The sequence below is a fragment of the Triticum aestivum genome, chromosome 7A (assembly GCF_018294505.1).
Source record: "Triticum aestivum cultivar Chinese Spring chromosome 7A, IWGSC CS RefSeq v2.1, whole genome shotgun sequence".
NCBI lineage: Eukaryota > Viridiplantae > Streptophyta > Magnoliopsida > Poales > Poaceae > Triticum > Triticum aestivum.
Window position 1 is genome coordinate 556880580 of NC_057812.1, and position 23489 is coordinate 556904068.

The following is a 23489-nucleotide window of genomic DNA, read 5'->3' on the forward strand; positions in this document are numbered from 1 at the left end:
AAAAATCTCTGTGTCTACATTGCGTTTGCTCCCTCCAATCTCCTCCCTTTACCTTCATATGCAACGTTTTACATTCCGCTGCTATACTCTTAGACTTGCATGTGTAGGTTGATTGCTTGACTTGTGCTAAGTTGTTAAAATCTGCCAAAACTTAAAATTGGGAAAAGGCTAGATTTTTATTTGGTCAAGTAGTCTAATTATCCCCCCCCCTCTATACATACTTTCGATCCTAGAGTCGTCTCATTTTTGCTTCTAATTGTCCCCGTCAGGCCTTGCCGCTGGTACGGCCGCAACTGCCCGTGCACAAGTATGGGGTACTAGAGGGCCCAAACTTTAGTACACCTACAGCCGGAGTCAGCCTGAATGGCCCAGCGAAGTATGTCGACTGACATAGCGCCCTTCGCTGGGTCGGGAATCAGTGTCTTCAACTCCTCCGGTGTGGCCTTCTTCACCACAGCGTCTACCTCGTAGTACAGATCTTCCATGCCGCTGAAGTTTGAGCACACTTCCATGGTGTTCCCAGACTTGGTGTGGTCACCCAGCGAGCACCCTAGAATGAAAGCCCTCCATCTGATGCTCCAAGGGAAGGGGTTGGGGTTGGGGTTGCGGTTTGACTTGTTGTTGGGGTTCATGGCGTTGGGTTGGCGGAAGAGTGAGAGATAGAGAGCTGGTGGGTAAGTGGTGACCTTCATGATGGGTAAATAAAGGGGAGCATGAGCATAGGTTTTAATGGCGATGTTACAAGGTTCATAATGCACTTCTTGACCCAGCCTCTGAACCTCTCCATAATGCAGACCGACACAGAGAACAAGGCAAAGGAGGCGGTGCCATCGAAGGAGCAGGACAAGGGCAAGGACGCGGTGCCGCCCTCAGAGGTGTCGCCCGTCCAAAGCCCAGCCATGGATGACAACATGCGGGAGGAGCTTCCGAGCAGCAAGGGTCGCAACTACAGCCACTACCATGATGTGGGAGGCCAACCACCTTCCGCAAGGTGATCATGGCCCCCCAGCTCGAGGCCATACCTATGTCATGGACTTCACGAAGTAGTTCCCGTTCGTGCCACAAGAGTTCATACTAAAGACAAACACCGGCTGCTCCTGAAGGGTCACTATCCGACTATTGGACGACATGGTCACCCTCGATCAGGGTTGGTCCACCTTTGCTACCGTCCATCATATCAAGATAGGCTTCATGGTGACCTTCAAGCTGCCGACTGACATGCTGAAGGCCATCGTCTTCAATGACGATGGCATTGAAGTGGTGACCAAATGCGGCAGGCGCGACAACGCCTTCGCCGTGAATGCCTAGGACAGGCTATCATATGCTCAAGCTGCTTTAGTTTAATATTGAACTTCTTAGTACTATGTTTGAACTTATGTGCTTATGTGTGGCACAATATTTATGCTTGCTACTATGTTTGTTGTGTGTGTTCTTCCTGACACCGTTGTGTGCTGGTAACCTCACCACAGCGCCGAAGAGGTTATCAGACAACAATGATTGCATGCAACCAAACAGTGTGCTTATGTGTGAGTTCAGACAATGCGGGGCAACCAAACGTGTGCGCCTATCTATCCCCTAATATAATACTCCCTCTGTCTCATAATGTAGGACGTTTTTTGACAATATTGTAGTGTCAAAAAACGTCTTACATTATGAGACGGAGGGAGTACATGAGAAGTAATTTTTTTGAGACAAATACATGAGAAGTAAATGTGGGCAACCGATTGCAGATGATGCCTCATGTGAGCCAGGCTTAGCTAGCCGGGCCGGCTGCCACGGCCCGCCAAACACGCCCTATTTCAATGGTTGAAATGGGAGTGGGTGAAACAACACTGTTGTGACGAGGGCGCCTCGCCCATTCCAGGCGGCCTCCAACGACAACCTCCCCACTTCAAGGGTACGCTGCCCACTCCCCCGTCCCGCATTCCGACCCTGACCCAGTTTGGTTGCTCGATTGCTAACATTTTGGAGGCCCAATCCACTGCTCTGGTCATGATGCTGGATATGGGCAGGGGCCGTCCCAAGGAGGCGATTGAGGAGTTGAGGGTGGAAGATGATGTGAAGCTTGAAGCTAGGTTTCAGCGCACTGCACATCGCGGCCAGTAGATGTAGTCTGCAGGTGTGCAAGTACCTCGTCGAGGAGCTGCTGATAGATGTGGATCTGGTCGACAAGGAAGGTCCATCTATCTTCCAAACCCTATTCTTTTGGTTTGGGACCCTACGTGCACATTCAGTGTAGGTTTTGTCGAATTGTATGAAGTGTTATTTCACATGCTGGATTTGTTCTTCACAAGGGTTGCTTGATCTGTAGGTTAGGTGTCACGATATCTGACTGTTTTGTGCTTTCTCTGGGTTTGGCATAGAGGTGCATTATGATAATCCAGCTTTTCGAACCAGCTTTTGCCATGGCTCCAAGCTCAGCACAACATAGTCCAGCAACCATAAACAAAGCCTAAGATTATTTACGTTAGTATGAACCAATGTACCATAAGCACCAATATTTACCTTGCAAAATAAAATTATAATTTATCATATTCTGTTGTGCTAACTCATGATCATGCAGCATTATATGAAATAAGATGGTCTTTTCAAGGGAAGAAATTGTCGGCGTTCTAGGAACGGGGGTCCCCATACTTGCCTGCCTGCGGCATGGCTCAAGTGGGGGCCCAGCGCGGCCCATCTTCATCAGCTCAAGCTCAACACCGTCGTGAGGGGCCAAGCCTCGCGGGGCGGACGATAGGAAGCTTCCTCAGAGGCAGCCCCATCAGGCAGGCTCGCGAGGAGGCGGAGAGATCAAGGTAGGGGTACCTCACAAGGAACCCGTGACGCAAGCCATGACGATCGAGAGCAGGCGGGCGCCAGGCGGGCGCCGGCCTGCGTAGTGTCCTTGTTTCCCCTTTGGTGCAAAGAGGGCAAGCACAGGTCAAGGCATCAGGCAAAGGTTGACATTCCGGTGCAATGAGACCAAGACCAGCAGAGCGGCAGGACGGAGGTCACCGTGGAGCCCAAGACGGCGTCATCACCAGTACTTTTGGCAGCCGAAGACCACCTTTGGCCAGGATAACTTATACTACCAGTTCCCCTTCAAAATGGCCAATTGTTGGCGCCCTTCCCGCTCATTATTTGGGGAGAGGCCCAGGGCCTCTATAAATAGATCTAGCCACCACAGAGTAGGGGTACGGCGGGAAATCTGGTAGAACCCTAGCAGAGAGAAAGAGAGGCAACTGAACCCACCCCAGCTCAGGAACACCTCTCGCAAGGTTGTTCTTCCTTTGTACTGATCCTCATCAGCCCCTGAGGCAATCCACCACACCACACACTGGAGTAGGGTGTTACACCACAACGGTGGCCCGAACCAGTATAAACCTTGTGTCCCTTGTGTTGTTCATTGTTTCCAGCTCAAATCACGCGAGGAGATTGGACGCAGATCAGTAGGGGAGAGATCTCCACGCGCACCCTAGTGTTTGAACCTCAAGGGTCTGCCGGAACCTGAAATCCGACATTTGGCGCGCTAAGTAGGGGTGCGCCGGAATCCTTCTTCATCCGCATCGTGTTCCGTCGCTTCGCCGTTCAGATGTCAACTGACCCAGCAGCCAACGCCGACCACTGGGAAGCGTGGCCCGCCCACGCCGTAGCACCAGCCCAGGGCGACCTCAACCTTGCGCCTCAGGCAGCTCGCGCTCCGCAAGGCGCTGCGGGGCACGGGCGACGCAGCCAGACGCCGCCTGCCCTCACACCACGGCAGGTGCGGGCCGCAGCAAGGGCCTCAGACCACGCCGCGGCCACGGCGCCGTACACCCGGCTGTTGGAAATATGCCCTAGAGGCAATAATAAATTGGTTATTATTATATTTCCTTGTTCATGATAATCGTTTATTATCCATGCTAGAATTGTATTGATAGGAAACTCAGATACATGTGTGGATACATAGACAACACCATGTCCCTAGTAAGCCTCTAGTTGACTAGCTCGTTGATCAATAGATGGTTACGGTTTCCTGACCATGGACATTGGATGTCGTTGATAACGGGATCACATCATTGGGAGAATGATGTGATGGACAAGACCCAATCCTAAGCCTAGCACAAAGATCGTGTAGTTCGTATGCTAAAGCTTTTCTAATGTCAAGTATCATTTCCTTAGACCATGAGATTGTGCAACTCCCGGATACCGTAGGAGTGCTTTGGGTGTGCCAAACGTCACAACGTAACTGGGTGGCTATAAAGGTACACTACAGGTATCTCCGAAAGTGTCTGTTGGGTTGGCACGAATCGAGACTGGGATTTGTCACTCCGTGTAACGGAGAGGTATCTCTGGGCCCACTCGGTAGGACATCATCATAATGTGCACAATGTGATCAAGGAGTTGATCACGGGATGATGTGTTACGAAATGAGTAAAGAGACTTGCCGGTAACGAGATTGAACAAGGTATCGGGATACCGACGATCGAATCTCGGGCAAGTATCGTACCGCTAGACAAAGGGAATTGTATACGGGATTGATTAAGTCCTTGACATCGTGGTTCATCCGATGAGATCATCGTGGAACATGTGGGAGCCAACATGGGTATCCAGATCCCGCTGTTGGTTATTGACCGGAGAGTCATCTCGGTCATGTCTGCATGTCTCCCGAACCCGTAGGGTCTACACACTTAAGGTTCGGTGACGCTAGGGTTATAGAGATATTAGTATGCGGTAACCCGAAAGTTGTTCGGAGTCCCGGATGAGATCCCGGACGTCACGAGGAGTTCCGGAATGGTCCGGAGGTAAAGAATTATATATAGGAAGTGCTATTTCGGCCATCGGGACAAGTTTCGGGGTCACCGGTATTGTACCGGGACCACCGGAAGGGTCCCGGGGGTCCACCGGGTGGGGCCACCTGCCCCGGGGGGGCCACATGGGCTGTAGGGGGTGCGCCTTGGCCTATATGGGCCAAGGGCACCAGCCCCAAGAGGCCCATGCGCCAAGAGAAGAGGGAAAGGAAGAGTCCTAAAAGGGGAAGGCACCTCCGAGGTGCCTTGGGGAGGAGGGACTCCTCCCTGGCCGCACCCTTCCTTGGAGGAAGGGCCAAGGCTGCGCCTCCCCCCTCTCCCTTGGCCCTATATATAGTGGGGGGAAGGGAGGGCAACCAAACCTAAGCCCTGGCGCCTCCCTCTCCCTCCCATGACACATCTCCCTCCTCCCGCAGCGCTTGGCGAAGCCCTGTTGGAATCCCGCTACTTCCACCACCACGCCGTCGTGCTGCTGGATCTCCATCAACCTCTCCTCCCCCCTTGCTGGATCAAGAAGGAGGAGACGTCGCTGCTCCGTACGTGTGTTGAACGCGGAGGTGCCGTCCGTTCGGCGCTAGGATCATCGGTGATTTGGATCACGACGAGTACGACTCCATCAACCCCGTTCTCTTGAACGCTTCCGCGCGCGATCTACAAGGGTATGTAGATCCACTCCTCCCTCGTTGCTAGATGACTCCATAGATAGATCTTGGTGACACGTAGGAAAATTTTGAATTTATGCTACGTTCCCCAACAGTGGCATCATGAGCTAGGTCTATGCGTAGTTTCTATGCACGAGTAGAACACAAAGTAGTTGTGGGCGTTGATTTTGTTCAATATGCTTGCCGTTACTAGTCTTATCTTGATTCGGCGGCATCGTGGGATGAAGCGGCCCGGACCAACCTTACACGTACTCTTACGTGAGACTGGTTCCACCGACTGACATGCACTAGTTGCATAAGGTGGCTGGCGGGTGTCTGTCTCTCCCACTTTAGTCGGATCGGATTCGATGAAAAGGGTCCTTATGAAGGGTAAATAGCAATTGGCATATCACGTTGTGGTCTTTGCGTAGGTAAGAAACGTTCTTGCTAGAAACCCATAGCAGCCACGTAAAACATGCAAACAACAATTAGAGGACGTCTAACTTGTTTTTGCAGGGTATGCTATGTGATGTGATATGGCCAAAAGGATGTGATGAATGATATATGTGATGTATGAGATTGATCATGTTCTTGTAATAGGAATCACGACTTGCATGTCGATGAGTATGACAACCGGCAGGAGCCATAGGAGTTGTCTTAATTTATTTATGACCTGCGTGTCAACATAAATGTCATGTAATTACTTTACTTTATTGCTAACCATTAGCTGTAGTAGTAGAAGTAATACTTGACGAGACAACTTCATGAAGACACGATGATAGAGATCATGATGATGGATATCATGGTGTCATGCCGGTGACAAGATGATCATGGAGCCCCAAGATGGAGATCAAAGGAGCTATATGATATTGGCCATATCATGTCACTATTATTTGATTGCATGTGATGTTTATCATGTTTTTGCATCTTGTTTACTTAGAACGACGGTAGTAAATTAGATGATCCCTCATTAAAATTTCAAGAAAGTGTTCCCCCTAACTGTGCACCGTTGCGAAAGTTCATCGTTTCGAAGCACCACGTGATGATCGGGTGTGATAGATTCTTACGTTCGAATACAACGGGTGTTGACGAGCCTAGCATGTACAGACATGGCCTCGGAACACATGCAAAACACTTAGGTTGACTTGACGAGCCTAGCATGTATAGACATGGCCTTGGAACACAAGAGACCGAAAGGTCGAGCATGAGTCGTATGGTAGATACGATCAACATGAAGATGTTCACCGATGTTGACTAGTCCGTCTCACGTGATGATCGAACACGGCCTAGTTGACTCGGATCATGTAATCACTTAGATGACTGGAGGGATGTCTATCTGAGTGGGAGTTCATAAGATGAACTTAATTATCCTGAACATAGTCAAAAGGTCTTCGCAAATTATGTCGTAGCTCGCGTTTCAGTTCTACTGTTTAGATATGTTCCTAGAGAAAAATTAGTTGAAAGTTGATAGTAGCAATTATGCGGACTAGGTCCGTAAACTGAGGTTTGTCCTCATTGCTTCATAGAAGGCTTATGTCCTTAATGCACCGCTCAGTGTGCTGAACCTCGAACGTTGTCTGTGGATGTTGCGAACATCTGACATACACATTTTGATAACTACGTGATAGTTCAGTTAAACGGTTTAGAGTTGAGGCACCGAAGACGTTTTGAAACGTCGCGAAACATATGAGATGTTTCGAGGGCTGAAATTGGGATTTCAGGCTCGTGCCCACGTCAAGAGGTATAAGACCTCCGACGATTTTCTTAGCCTGCAAACTAAGGGAGAAAAGCTCAATTGTTGAGCTTGTGCTCAGATTGTCTGAGTACAACAATCGCTTGAATCGAGTGGGAGTTGATCTTCCAGATGAGATAGTGATGTTTCTCCGAAGTCATTACCACCAAGCTGCTAGAGCTTCGTGATGAACTATAATATATCAGGGACATATATGATGATCCTTGAGATATTCGCGATGTTTGACACCACAAAAGTAGAAATCAAGAAGGAGCATCAATTGTTGATGGTTGGTGAAACCACTAGTTTCAAGAAGGGCAAGGGCAAGAAGGGATACTTCATGAAACGGCAATTCAGCTGCTGCTCTAGTGAAGAAACCCAAGGTTGAACCCAAACCCGAGACTAAGTGCTTCTGTAATAAGGGGAACAGCCACTGGAGCAGAATTACCCTAGATACTTGGTAGATGAGAAGGCTGGCAAGGTCGATAGAAGTATATTGGATATACATTGTGTTGATGTGTACTTTACTAGTACTCCTAGTAGCACCAGGGTATTAGATACCGGTTCGGTTGCTAAGTGTTAGTAACTCGAAATAAAAGCTACGGAATAAACGGAGACTAGCTAAAGGTGAGCTGACGATATGTGTTGGAAGTGTTTCCAATGTTGATATGATCAAGCATCGCACGCTCCCTCTACCATCGAGATTGGTGTTTGCGTTGAGCATAGACATGATTGGATTATGTCTATCGCAATACGGTTATTCATTTAAGGAGAATAATGGTTACTCTGTTTATTTGAATAATACCTTCAATGGTCTTGCACCTAAAATGAATGGTTTCATTGAATCTCGATCGTAGTGATACACATGTTCATGCCAAAAGATAGTAATGATAGTACCACCTACTTGTGGCACTGCCACGTAAGTCATATCGGTATAAAACGCATGAAGAAGCTCCATGTTGATGGATCTTTGGGCTCACTCGTTTTTGAAAAGGTTTGAGACATGCGAACCATGTCTATTGGTGTATATGCATGAAGAAACTCCATGCAAATGGACCGTTTGGACTCACTTGATTTTGAATCACTTGAGACATGCAAATCATACCACATGGGCAAGATGACTGAAAGCCTCGTTTTCAGTAAAATGGAACTAGAAAGCAACTTGTTGGAAGTAATACATTTTGATGTGTGCAGTCCAATGAGTGCTGAGGCATGTAGTGGATATCGTTATGTTCTTACTTCACAGATGATTTGAGTAGATGTTGAGTATATTTACTTGATGAATCACGAGTCTGAATTATTGAAAGGTTCAAGTAATTTCAGGGTGAAGTTGAAAGATCGTCGTGACAAGAGGATAAAAGATCTATGATATGATCATAGAGATGAATATCTGAATTACGAGTTTGGCACAGAATTAAGACATTGTGGAAATTGTTTCACAACTAATACAGCCTGGAACACCATAGTGTGATGGTGTGTCCGAACATCATAACTGCACCCTATTGGATATGATGCATACCATGATGTCTCTTATCGAATTACCACGATAGTTTATGGGTTAGGCATTAGAGACAACCACATTCACTTTAAATAGGGCACCACGTAATTCCGATGAGATGACACCGTATGAACTATGGTTTAGAGAAACCTAAGCTGTCATTTCTTAAAAGTTTGGGGCTGCGACGCTTATGTGAAAAAGTTTCAGGCTGATAAGCTCGAACCCAAAGCGGATAAATGCATCTTCATAGGACACCCAAAACAGTTGGGTATACCTCCTGTCTCAGATCCGAAAGCAATAAGGGATTGTTTCTAGAATCGGGTCCTTTCTCGAGGAAAAGTTTCTCTCGAAAGAATTGAGTGGGAGGATGGTGGAGACTTGATGAGGTTATTGAACTGTCTCTTCAACTAGTGTGTGGCAGGGCACAGGAAGTTGTTCCTGTGGCACCTACACCAATTGAAGTGGAAGCTTATGATAGTGATCATGAAACTTCAGATCAAGTCACTACCAAACCTCGTGGGATGACAAGGATGCGTACTACTTCAGAGTGGTACGTAATCCTGTCTTGGAAGTCATGTTGCTAGACAACAATGAACCTACGAGCTATGGAGAAGCGATGGTGGGCCCGGATTCCGATAAATGGCTCGAGGCCATAAAATCCGAGAGAGGATCCATATATGAAAACAAAGTGTAGACTTTGGAAGAACTACTTGATGGTCGTAAGGCTGTTAGGTACATATGGATTTTAAAAGGAAGACGGACAATGATGGTAAGTATCACCATTAAGAAAGCTCGACTTGTCGTTAAGATGTTTTCCGACAAGTTCAAGGAGTTGACTACGATGAGACTTTCTCACTCGTAGCGATGCTAAGAGTCTGTTGGAATTATATTAGCGATTACTGCATTATTTATGAAATCTTGCAGATAGGATGTCAAAACATTGTTTCCTCGACGATTTTCTTGAGGAAAGGTTGTATGTGATACAACCGGAAGGTTTTGTCAATCCTGAAAGATGCTAATAAGTATGCAAAGCTCCAGCAATCCTTCTAAGGACTGGAGTAAGCATCTCGGAGTTGGAATGTATGCTTTGATGAGATGATCAAAGATTTTGGGTGTATACAAAGTTTATGAGAAACTTGTATTTCCAAAGAAGTGAGTGGGAGCACTATAGAATTTCTGATGAGTATATGTTGTTGACATATTGTTGATCAGAAATGACGTAGAATTTCTGGAAAGCATATAGGGTTATTTGGAAAGTGTTTTTCAATGGAAAGCCTGGATTAAGCTACTTGAACATTGAGCATCAAGATCTATAAGGATAGATCAAAACGCTTAATGGTACTTTCAAATGAGCACATACCTTGACATGATCTTGAAGGTGTTCAAGATGGATCAGTCAAAGAAGGAGTTCTTGCCTGAGTTGTAAGGTATGAAGTTAAGACTTAAAGCTCGACCACGCAGAATAGAGAGAAAGGACGAAGGTCGTCCCCTATGCTTAAGACATAGGCTCTACAGTATGCTATGCTGTGTACCGCACCTGAAATGTGCCTTGCCATGAGTCAGTCAAGGGGTACAAGAGTGATCCAAGAATGGATCACAGGACAGCGGTCAAAGTTATCCTTAGTAACTAGTGGACTAAGGAATTTTCTCGATTATGGAGGTGGTAAAAGAGTTCGTCGTAAAGGGTTACGCCGATGCAAACTTTGACACTAATCCAGATTATTCTGAGTAGTAAACTGGATTCGTATAGTAGAACAGTTATTTGGAATAGCTCCAAATGTAGCGTAGTAGTTGCATCTACAAGATGACATAGAAATTTGCGAAGTACATACGGATCTGAAAGATTCAGACCCGTTGACTATAACATCTCTCACAAGCATAACATGATCAAACCCAGAACTCATCGAGTGTTAATCACATGGTAATGTGAACTAGATTATTGACTCTAGTAAACTCTTTGGGTGTTAGTCACATGGGGATGTGACCTTGAGTGTTAATCACATATCGATGTGAACTGGATTATTGACTCTAGTGCAAGTGGGAGACTGTTGGAAATATGCCCTAGAGGCAATAATAAATTGGTTATTATTATATTTCCTTGTTCATGATAATCGTTTATTATCCATGCTAGAATTGTATTGATAGGAAACTCAGATACATGTGTGGATACATAGACAACACCATGTCCCTAGTAAGCCTCTAGTTGACTAGCTCGTTGATCAATAGATGGTTACGGTTTCCTGACCATGGACATTGGATGTCGTTGATAACGGGATCACATCATTAGGAGAATGATGTGATGGACAAGACCCAATCCTAAGCCTAGCACAAGATCGTGTAGTTCGTATGCTAAAGCTTTTCTAATGTCAAGTATCATTTCCTTAGACCATGAGATTGTGCAACTCCCGGATACCGTAGGAGTGCTTTGGGTGTGCCAAACGTCACAACGTAACTGGGTGGCTATAAAGGTACACTACAGGTATCTCCGAAAGTGTCTGTTGGGTTGGCACGAATCGAGACTGGGATTTGTCACTCCGTGTAAACGGAGAGGTATCTCTGGGCCCACTCGGTAGGACATCATCATAATGTGCACAATGTGATCAAGGAGTTGATCACGGGATGATGTGTTACGAAACGAGTAAAGAGACTTGCCGGTAACGAGATTGAACAAGGTATCGGGATACCGACGATCGAATCTCGGGCAAGTATCGTACCGCTAGACAAAGGGAATTGTATACGGGATTGATTAAGTCCTTGACATCGTGGTTCATCCGATGAGATCATCGTGGAACATGTGGGAGCCAACATGGGTATCCAGATCCCGCTGTTGGTTATTGACCGGAGAGTCATCTCGGTCATGTCTGCATGTCTCCCGAACCCGTAGGGTCTACACACTTAAGGTTCGGTGACGCTAGGGTTATAGAGATATTAGTATGCGGTAACCCGAAAGTTGTTCGGAGTCCCGGATGAGATCCCGGACGTCACGAGGAGTTCCGGAATGGTCCGGAGGTAAAGAATTATATATAGGAAGTGCTATTTCGGCCATCGGGACAAGTTTCGGGGTCACCGGTATTGTACCGGGAGTGCCGGAAGGGTCCCGGGGGTCCACCGGGTGGGGCCACCTGCCCCGGGGGGCCACATGGGCTGTAGGGGGTGCGCCTTCGCCTGTATGGGCCAAGGGCACCAGCCCCAAGAGGCCCATGCGCCAAGAGAAGAGGAAAGGAAGAGTCCTAAAGGGGAAGGCACCTCCGAGGTGCCTTGGGGAGGAGGGACTCCTCCCTGGCCGCACCCTTCCTTGGAGGAAGGGCCAAGGCTGCGGCCCCCATCCTCTCCCTTGGCCCTATATATAGTGGGGGGAAGGGAGGGCAATCAAACCTAAGCCCTGGCGCCTCCCTCTCCCTCCCATGACACATCTCCCTCCTCCCGCAGCGCTTGGCGAAGCCCTGTTGGAATCCCGCTACTTCCACCACCACGCCGTCATGCTGCTGGATCTCCATCAACTTCTCCTCCCCCCTTGATGGATCAAGAAGGAGGAGACGTCGCTGCTCCGTACGTGTGTTGAACGCGGAGGTGCCGTCCGTTCGGCGCTAGGATCATCGGTGATTTGGATCACGACGAGTACGACTCCATCAACCCCGTTCTCTTGAACGCTTCCGCGCGCGATCTACAAGGGTATGTAGATCCACTCCTCCCTCGTTGCTAGATGACTCCATAGATAGATCTTGGTGACACGTAGGAAAATTTTGAATTTATGCTACGTTCCCCAACACCGGCGGGAGCAAGCGAATTCCAGGGCCGCGCTCATGGTGGCCCGAGAGCTGCTACGGTGCCGACTGCTGGAGGGCGGCCACGACATGTTGTTGGAGCGAGTAGCTGAGCTCCTGGACACCGCCGCTTCAGGAACACCTCCTTTCTGCGTCCAGCTGCCACCCCAGACCCAAGGCGGGCCGCATGGCGGTACCGTGCGCACGCACGTGACTTCCATTGGACTCCAGGACCCGTCCGGCGCCAACACCTCCGCCGGCACCGGGCGACAAGTCACCCCAGCCCCCTCTCAGGCTGGCGAGGGGGTGCACGCCGCGGCCTTCGGCCTCGGCGGACCGCCACACCATCACCCTCAAGACGACGCTCCAAGCCAGGCTGCATGGCATGCAGGGCGCTACGGCGGGCGCACGGGGCGGTGACCCCGGAAGCTTATGTGCCCCGCATGGTGAATCAGGGGTGCGCACTGGAGGAAGATCATGGCTCATTCCTCGGGCCAGGCTGGGACGAGGAGACGCCAGAACCTGAGCTCTTTCGGGAACCTCAAGAGGGCCTCGACAACCGCACCGGCGGCGTCAATTATCGGGTACCACTCATCCCTCAGGAGCAAGCTTATGCTAACCATGGGTCGCAGGAGATACAGGTCACCGCAGTAGGTGGTTGCCCCAATCCTGCAGCCTCATACCCCTCAGGAGGAGGGCGCAGGGGGCTACAGGAGAGGGGCCGAGATTCGGGTTCGTCACCGCGGCGGTTGGAGCAAGGCGTTCTCAGGAGGTAGGCCCCTGTCGGGGAGGTGCCCCAAGGCCTGCCCCCGGCAGGGGACCCGTGGTCGTCGGGGGAACCGCTGGCGACTGCTCTGCCTCATTGGCGTTGTCCTGGTTTCCAGTCGCCGTCGATGGCGGCAGAGTGTGGCGCAAGGTCGGGCCCTCGTCTGGCGATATGAAGCAAGGACAGTACCTGTGAAGAAGGCCTAGTGCCTGTGAAGCTCGCCGCCCCGTGACACTCTCACGTAATAATGAGTGGGGTTGTACACGCCCCGGAGTCTCCGAAGAGCCGCCCTCGGGCCTCAGGGGCTCCCGCCCACGCGAAGTGGCAGCACTTAGCTCCGCGCTGGTGAGAAGACGTCGAAGACTAGACTAGGTGCCTGACGCGGCCTTTTGCTTTTGCCTTTTCTTGTTGACGAAGTTCTTCGATTTGGATTTAAGTTGGATTTGAGCTCGGTGCTTGCGTGTGTTTGGGGGAAGGGGTGTTTAGTCTCGTTCGTGCAATCTCTCGCGTTCTAGTTTTGGCTTTGCGTCCAAGGTTAACATCGGCAGCCCCCCCCCCCCCTCGCGAGCCTCTCGCGAGCCGGGCCGGGCCAGCGGCTAATTTCACACACAACATTATGCTTACCAGAGTACTAATTGCAAACCTTTACATGAGGGGCTTCCCCTCCCAAAATGCTCTTACATCCTTCAGGGCCAAGCCCGAACTTTCTTCGTGCAGGCTAAACGGCAGTAACACGCAGTCAGTCGGACATATCACTCACCGCGTCTTGGGCATCCTCGGAGGCATCACTGGCATCGTCAGCATTGTCACCACTGCCGCCAGCATCTCCATCAGCGCTAGGCTCGTCCATAATGTCGCCTTTATTGGTGCCCACGACCACGCCATCATCACCAGACGCAAAGGCTCTGACGAGGGCGTCCACGTTGTCCTCCACCCACCGCGCCAGGTCGCCCCGGACGGAAATGGGCACGGGTGCGATGGCAGCGTCGAAGTCGAAGTGGGGGTCCCTGTCCTGCAGATGGCTAAAGACGCGGGAGAAGGCATGCCCGAGCAAGGCTCATCTCCTCTCTTCGACAAGCCAATGGGACCTCTCGGACCGGTTCTCCAGAAGCGTCACCACATCGGTGAAAAATTGGAGGTTTCCAGCGTAGTTGACCTCGTACGGCTCCCTAGTGGCAGCCTCACAGACATAGCCCAAAGCTGTGTTGCCCCTCTCTCGGAGCGTTTGAAGCATGGGGGCATGCACATGCTCCAGAACCCGCCACCGACAGAGCACGTCTTCACTCCGCTGTGTGACGGCCTCGGCGTCATCGACCCTCTACTGAAGAAGAAGCTGCTCGGCCCGGGAAGAGGACAGCTCCGCCTGCGCCGCGCTGAGGGCGGCTGCAGAGGAGTCCGCACTCCGCATCACTTCGGTCAGTTTGGCCCTGAGGGCTGCAGTCCTGCCATCGGCCTCGACCTTGATCAGCCCCAACCTCGTCTCGTATTCGCGCTCGAAGGCCGAGCGAGCTTCCGCCACGCGGCGATCGACTTCTTCCTGGGCTCGGGCTTCGCGCTCGGCAACGTCATCCTCCGCCCGGGCCACCAGGTGCTCCCTCGTCTCCAACCGCTCAAGGTCAAGGTTGCGCTCGGCGGCCTCCAGCGTCAGCACCTCCTTGCTCTTCAGAAGTTCCGCCCGGTCAACAAAGGCCACCCCCATCGACTCAAGGGCCGCCTAGCGCAATTCCACTTGCTGCTCCAGGGAGTTGCTCCAGGCTTGTAGCTCCCGTGCGCGCTCCTCCGCATCCTTGCGCCGCCGGTCTGCCTTCCGAGCCTCCTCAACGGCCAGGGAGCAGGCCTCCCGTGAAGCTGCCAGCGACGCTTCAGCCTTCGCGTTGTCAAGATCACATTGATGACGCGCGAGGGCGACAGCTACCTTTAGTTTGCGCCTCTCCTCAGCAAGGCGCAAACCTTCGGCCTCGAGGCGCGCGTCCTCGTCAGCAAGCTCTGCCCTGATCCGGCTCACCGCATCCGCCGCCCCCTGGAGGAACTCTTCAAGAAGGGCGCGCCGCTCCCGAGCGCGACTGAGCACGTCTTCTACATCACCCTCTTCCACCGGAGCATGCAAAGGGCCCCGGGGCAGCTGGCCTCCTCTCGACGCGGGGCTGGGGGTGGCACCCTAGCCATCGCCGAACTGACCTCTTTGGGAATCCGGCCCAGCGTCGGCCCGCCCACAGAGGAGGAGCCAAAGACGGACTTCAACCATTCACCATCAATGATCAGAGGAGGAACACGGGGCAAGCCAGATGTGCCCCAGGAGGATTCATGAAGAAAGGACAGCGGGCGCGCAGGCTCGAGGTGCCCTATGGAATGGACCACTCCACCAACTGGTCCGACGGTAGGGGTGCCACTCGAGCTCGGCGAGCCCAGAGCCAACGGAGAAGGCGAAGCTTGGGGGTGGCTCCTGGGCTGGCTCGGCAGGTTTCATAGGGCAGGGCCTAAAATGGCCACAATCAGTCGCAGGGATAGCAAAGAGAACAGGCAAGGGAAGAAGAAGACTTACTCGTCCATGGCAAAGTACTTCCTGCGCTTCAACAAGCGGCAAGGGCGGTCGTTGCTACCCAAGGCCTCCTTCCCCTTGCGGAGAGCCTCGAAGTCTACGTGGAACCGACCCAAGCGCTCGGTGCACGGGTCGGCCCCTGGTGCGGCAGAAGCGTCAAGGTGATCAGCGCTGGAGGAGTCAGCCTGGGGGGCGACGTCAGGCGTCGCCTCGCGAGGAACGGCTGAGGGCTCGGGAGCCCCGGCCTCAGGAACCATAGGCCGCAATTCCGCACCTGCCACCGCTCCAGGGCGGGCCTCGGGAGACGCCACCTTCAAGACTTCTCGCGGCGTCGGCGCCTCGACATCGGACGCCTCAACTCTCGCCAGTTCTCGTCTCCCCGCCCTGTCGTCCGAGGAAGGACCGCTGTGGGCGGCAGGAGAAGCAACCACGGCGGCTGGGTTCTCACGGGGCCCCATGAAGCCAGCATGGCACAGTCCCCACTCGTCGAAGCTGGGAATCTGCCTCACAAAATCGGCCCTGCCGGAGCAAAGATACGAGAGGATGCCATTACTCCGAAGGCTGCCTGGGGAAGGATCGCCAGTCAAGACCTTGAGCACCGTCTGCAGCACTTCAGACGCCAAGTTCTCCTCCTGAAGCCGCATGCGGTCTCTATGCCCCGTGAAGTCCCACATCCAGCGAGAGTGGCGCTGGAGAGGAGCAATGCGACATTGGAGGAACTCCTTCACTACCTTGGGCGCTGTCACATTGAGCGCCCTCAAACTCTGGAGGCGACGCCAGACGAAGGTGAGCCGGGGGCTCGCGAGCACCTCGTGGTCCCAACCCGCGTGAGGAACAGCAGGCGAGGTCGGGTGCCAGAGCAGAGGGTTGGGCACTCCAACGTCCACGTATAGCCACCGCTCTCTGAACCCGGCCTCATGAGGAGGAAGGGCGAGGTCGATCCCTGAAGCGGCCGTCTCTGGCACGGCGAAGAAGCTCACGCACCCTGAGCACAGAGTGGGGTCGCTCATGCGCAAGGAAAACAAGTGGCGCAGCAGGGCAATGGAAGGAGGTATGCCTATCATCGCCTCGCAAACAAAAGCAAAGACAGCCAGAAGGGTAATGGACTCCTGCCCGAGGTGCATCATATGGATCTGATAATGGGAGAGCACCGCATTGTAGAAGGCGGAAAAGGGGGGAACCATACCCACCCATAGAGCATTGGCAAAGAATCGGACCTCCGTGACGATCCTATCAAGGGAGAGCATGGGACGCGGGCCAGGCCGTGGTCCTGCTGCACTCATTGAAGATAGTTGCAAGGGCGGAGCGTACCTTGTCCAAAGCTTCTGGATTGAGTATGATCGACCGGGCGATGGCGGGGGTCGAGGCTAGAGGTGTGAGGGGCGAAGGCGCGGGCTTATTTCCCCTTCCCTTCTTCGTCGGCGCCATGGCGGTGAAGGGGAGGAAGAACTTAGGCCGGATTGGCGGCGGAGGCTGGAGCTCAAAGAAGAAGGAAATATAGGAGGCGGGCAAGCAGCGGAAAGGAGGAACGACTGTGTGCAACTGCGGGTCTGCTTAGCCGGGCGCGCAACTAGGAGTCGTGGGGAAGCGCAGACGCCCACGTCCAATCAATCGCCATGCGGCGCTTCGTGCTCGCCCCTTCGCTTTCCTACCAGGCCAAGCCGGGCGCGCCATGGGCCCGGGGGCTACTGTCGGCGTTCTGGGAACGGGGGTCCCCATACTTGCCTGCCTGTGGCCTGTGGCGTGGCTCAAGTGGGGGCCCAGCGCGGCCCATCTTCATCAGCTCAAGCTCAAGACCCTCGCGAGGGGCCAAGCCTCGCGGGGTGGACGACAGGAAGCTTCCTCAAAGGCAGCCTCATCAGGCAGGCTCGCGAGGAGGCGGAGAGATCAAGGCAGGGGTACCTTGCGAGGAACCCGTGATGCAAGCCATGATGATCGAGACCATGCGGGTACCAGGTGGGCGCCGGCCTGTGCAGTGTACTTGTGTCCCCTTTGGTGCAAAGGGGGCAAGCACAGGCCAAGGTATTAGGCAAAGGTTGCCATTCCGGTGTAACGAGACCAAGACCAGCAGAGCGGCAGGACGGAGGTCACCGTGGAGCCCAAGACGGCGTCATCACCAGTACTTTTGGCAGCCGAAGACCACCTTTGGTCAGGATAACTTGTACTACCTATTCCCCTTCAAAATGGCCAATTGTTGGTGCCTTTCCCGCTCATTATTTGGGGAGAGGCCCGGGGCCTCTATAAATAGAGCTAGCCACCACAGAGTAGGGGGGCGGCGGGAAATCTGGTAGAACCCTAGCAGAGAGAAAGAGAGGCGACTGAACCCACCCTAGCATTTCATCGCCCCAGCTCAAGAACACCTCTCGCGAGGCTATTCTTCCTTTGTACCGATCCTCATCAGCCCCTGAGGCAATCCACCACACCACACACTGAAGTAGGGTATTACACCACAACGGTGGCCCAAACCAGTATAAACCTTGTGTCCCTTGTGTTGTTCGTTGTTTCCAGCTCAAATCACGCGAGGAGATTGGACGCAGATTGGTAGGGGAGAGATCTCCGCGCGCACCCCAGTGTTCGAACCTCAAGGGTCTACCGGAACCCGAAATCCGACAGAAATAAGTCGGGCTTAATTATGATACCGAATGTGAATACCCTACATAAGCACTGTTCATATACATAATTAAATAGGCTACTCTTTGAGGGCAAATTGATCTTTATTTTAGGATTGTTTGGTTGTTTAGTTATTGCACATATGTGTGCACTCCAACTCTGAGGATGCATTTGATTCTTCTATTCAGGTAGTCTAATGTCTAATGTTTATGTGTCAGTTCCATTTAACCAATACTCTCTCGAGCATTATGAAAATCCTGCTTCATATCATATCTAATTCGATTGGTCTACTATGTGTGTCTTGGGGATCCATATCTAAATTCTATACTCCCAGAGAAGACAGAGCAGTGTTAGGAAACTTCTGTGGTGGTATGCTTTCAGAGACAAGACATGCTTTGATACAAAAAAGATCTCATTTCTTGCTATGCCAAGAAGTGCTTTGATATAATTTCATTTTTGCGTGTTTGTCTGGTTTGTAGGTAGAACACCTCCGCTGTTTGCCAAATACCACAATGGGGGTACTGTCGAGTATCTTCTTGATCATGGTGCTAATCCAGACAAAGCAAATAACGACGGGGCTTTCCTGTTACATTATGCCGCTGAATTAGGTCCAGCTCTATATCTCTGTTCTGCATCTCTAAGTTGCAAATTGTTTTGTTTTATCTTATTCAGAGCTATTTGCCTTTGTTTCATACAGTAATTTACCAATATTGTTCTTTGCTAATAAATTATCTTCAAACACGATGGTTAAGTTCTTGTAATGGGTCTCTCTGTTTGGAAGTACTGTTAGGATGATCTCCATCGTGTGGGCCCAATGGCCCACCGGGCCCTTAGATCCGCGCCCTGATCGGGGGCGCTCAACCCACTATGGTTGATGGGCCCCTGTCACCTGCACTATATAAAGAGGTGGGGGTCGGCGGCTCGGATAACGACGTTCGTCGTGATGCCGTACACCCCACCTACATCCCCTACCGATCTAGGGTTAGTGCAGTACTGACGGGAAGCACCGCCACCACCCCGCTACTCTCTACCATCACCAACACCATGCCCAGCACCGGGAGCTCCTCGAGCCACAAGGAAAAGGTAATACCTATCACCACTACCGGAATCCCATGCTCACTGGATCAACAGATTCTATCAATGGTATCAGCCCAGGTTGGCGTTTGGATTTTTGGTAGCAACAGAAATTCCCCCCTCCCCAAAGAACCCTAGAACAGGGCAGAGTAAAGAAAACAAAAGTACATCGGAGAAGGCCTTGGGCCGCCGGCAAAGAGCGCCTCCGTCATGGCTCCGCCTGTTCCTCTTGATCCCGTCGCGCATCGGCAAGCCGAGGCGACAGGGACGAAGAACCACCCCACACGGGGCAAAGAGCACCGCAGCCAAACCGCTCGACGGCGGCGGGCTCACCACAAAGGGAACGTGCAACCGGCGAGGGGGATGGCAATGGCGCCGCTGCAGGACAGCACCACAACTCTGCCGCAGGCGCAGCTGGGATCTAGGGGCGCGGCGAGCTCGTGTTCTCTCCCTCTAGCTCGGGCGGTTGTTGGAGGAAAGGCAGGGGAAGGGGAAAGAGTGGCGCGGCGCGGTCGCATCTCGACGCCGTCGCCGGCGACCGGCGTGGCCGGACTCGCTGTTGCGCCATCTGTGGAGAGCACAGAGGAGGGCTCGACCTCGCGTCTCTGCCACTGGAAACGGAGAAAGAGGGAGGAAACAAGGTGAAAGGGAAGGAGAAGGAGGGGGGAGGGGAAGAGGCACACGCTCCGTGGCGGTTCATCGCCGTCGCCGGCGACTGCCGAGCCCCGACACCCCATGAGGGACAAAGGCGAGCGGCGCGTGCGGGAGGGGGGGAATGAGTGCTAGGGTTTTTTCCCCGATGCCTGGAGCCTTGTTTGGTTCGGCCGATCCGCGCGCCGGACCGTCGGATGAAATCCGACGGCCAGGCCACAAACCCTAACCCGGCTAGGCCTTTGGGCCGAAAGGGGGAGCCGGCTGGGCCCAAGCCACCAGCAGCCGCGCGCGTTGGACGAGGCCGCAGCCACGTGCTGAGCCGAGGCCGCAACAATGCGCGCTGGGCTCTGCTGCAGCTATTTTCTCCTCTCTTTTTTTCAGAAAATAGAAAAGTTACTGTTGTTAACAAAAAATTTATACAGTTTTAGTTCTTTTTTCTATTCTGATTTGTCTAACGAAAAATCTGTTTAGAGAATAGAAAAGTAAAAGAAATGAATCTGAAAAGTAAAAAAAATCATGAATTTTTATTTGTTCAAAGAAAAGTTTCTGTAAAGAATAAAAAGTTCATGAATTTTTTATTCATGTTTTTCCGTTAGAAATAAAAATAAAAGTGCTTTTTTAAAAGTGAATAGAACTAAAGTAAAAAAAAATTGTTGCTTCTCAAATGCATTTTTGAACCAACCGATTAAAATTGCTTAGAGAGTAAAAGAGTACAAGATTGTTTCTGAATTGAATATTGTAAAAATTTCGCTGCAAAGTAAAAGTTTTATCCTCCAATTAAATTGGAACCAATGGGAAAATTTAATTGGAAGAACTATTCTTAGTAATGTTTTTCCCCTGTGGGCGAAATAAGATGCAGATAGTTTTCGCTATGACAAAAGAAAGATATTTGTTTTAAAGTTAACATATGGTATTGTTATTTTCTGACCAACGTTGATGATAACAGTACTATAATTCTATGAGCCTTATGTTCAAAGATTAAATCTCTGATAAATTTTGTATCAAAGTGATCAATTTTCAGAGAACAGATAAAGTTAAAAAAATGTCTTGAGCTAGAGAAATGTATATTTCTTGTTTCCGCTGCAATAAAGTTGATGATGATGATTATTTCTTAGAAAAGTTGTTTAATAGACATACACATTGTTTATGAGCTATATGCATTATTTCCATTTCCACCAACCGGTGATATGGAATTAATGTAGAAGGATGATGTTTTATTCTAATTCTGCCCAACGGTGATTTAGAATATAAAAGAATTTTTTTAAAAGTTTAATGTGCATATTTTTTAACCAGACTGACATGGGGTTATTTTTTATGCTCATTATTGTTGATTATTGGCTAAGTTTTCTCAGACTAAAAGTTTTCCATGCTTTCATTCGTGAAAGCGAATGTCTTGGTACTTGTGACCCGAAAGATGACCAAGAAAGGTCATAACGTGAGAGAGTATGTTCTCTCTAAAGAATGGCTTCAAAAGAAAAGAGATAGATCATTGAGAGTCTTGGTTGATGAATGTCTTTCATGTACTCTCTATGAAGAAGGTTTTTCAGTCAACATGATTTGAAATGAAACAAGCAACATGCGTGTTTAATTTGACCAACGTCGGATCAAGCATGTGTGTTAAAGAGCATTTGGGTTTATTTCTGAATTTGATGATTGAATATGCAGTGAAAAGAGCCAATTCTGGCATTTATGTCCCTTACGGGGAATTACCCGCATAGCGGGAAAAGATGATTATGATAAAACCCGCATGGCTGGAAAAGTCTGGGAAAATACCTGTGTAACTGGTAAAGTTGACATAGTATTATGTCAAAAATCATGTATGGCGGGAGAAATGTAGGCAAAGGACTTATCATGTATGACAGAAGAAAGATATGATGACTCATGTGTGTTTAATGTGTCCCACTCTGGGAGAAAAGTATGGAGTAGCTATTATGCTTTCCTAGTATCGACCATACACCTTATGTGTAACGGTCATTAAGCACTCAATAAATCCAAAAAGAATAAAAGTTACAGACGAACCTAAAGATAAGAATGATATGCAAGTGTGACTTGCAAAAGTACTAATGATAAAGAACTATTTTGAGTTTTCAAAATGGAATGAGGAATAAGGAAAACGTACTCCCATACCAGTTAACAGATAACTTCATTACATATGAAGTAATCAGATAAATGAGGTAGATACTCAAAGTTTCCTCAATTCACAAGAGTTGTGAATGGTTTTTCGAAATTGTGGCAGAAAAGTTCTTACCACATTTCAAGGGGGAGAAAGAAATATGAGATATCCATTAATGAAGAATGTGATCGTCTGGGGGAGTACGACGATTATAATAATACCACTAAAGAAAAGAAATAGCTGTATTCCTGAATCTTTTATAGTTCCGAAAACAGACTAAGGAATACTAAGACGGTGCTTAAAGTGCCATAAAGAAGAAAGTTTTACCAGAATAAACCCAACCAATAAAGTTTAAAGATACGCCATTTCTAGTGAAGATGGAGTAATCTGGGGGAGCCTGTTGTATGATCTATACAACACCTAATGTTAACTCTATAAAGGATGAATGAGTACACATGGATCTTGTGACACAGGTCCCTGTAAAACCTATTGCCTCTTGGAAATAAAAGACTAGAATTAATTTGCCTCTTGGCAATGACAGAGCAACAACAGCCCCATATGAAAGATGTGCCAGTACCTGAGACACAGATGGTCTCAAGGAATGAGAAAATCAGATACTTCTGATTACTATAAAGTCTATGTTAGTGAAATTCAAATCGAGGTTGATCCCACCTCATTTAAAGCGCTCAATCGAACTTAGAGAAGTGTCTGTTTGTCTAAATGATAAGAGACTATGTGAGATGAAATAAAATTGGTGAATCCCGAAAATGTTTGGGACTCATAAGTAATTTCCAATGGATCATAAATAGTAGGTTGTAAAAGGTCTACAAGGTCAATGTGACTCCAAAGGAAATATGTAAAGGTGTAAAGCGTGACTTGAATTGAAAATTTTTGTGCAAAGAGAATGAACAAATTACAATGAGTGTTAGTGGCACATCATGTCCGACATCATGATCTGAGTTACATCAGATGAATGTAAAGAACACAAGGGATACGTCTTCAAGAAGTTTTTTATGGACTAGAGCAAGTCTGTAGACAGTTGCATTTAAAGTTTAAAGAATCAGATGATATTTTGGGTTAAAGAAAATGGAAGGACAATTGTATTCATGCAAAGTTATAGAATGGGAAATTCATTTCCCAATCTTGTGCATGTGGATGATGTCCTACTTGCTAGTGGTGATGTCAATCTACTTCAGGAGGAGAAAAGAAGTTCTTGTCCTCAAAGTTCAAAATTGCATTTCTCGGAGCGTCTCTCGTTATAAATATCGATATTCACCAAGAAAAGAATAAAACGGGGTATTAGGAATGTCGCATGGACATGCTAAC

The 23489-nt window shown here is 49.8% G+C and overlaps 1 pseudogene; it reads left to right on the top strand.

The window, feature by feature from the left end:
- Positions 1-713: 713 nt before the first annotated feature.
- The window catches only part of LOC123153475 (uncharacterized), an 84861-nt pseudogene continuing 62085 nt past the window's right edge, over positions 714-23489 (top strand).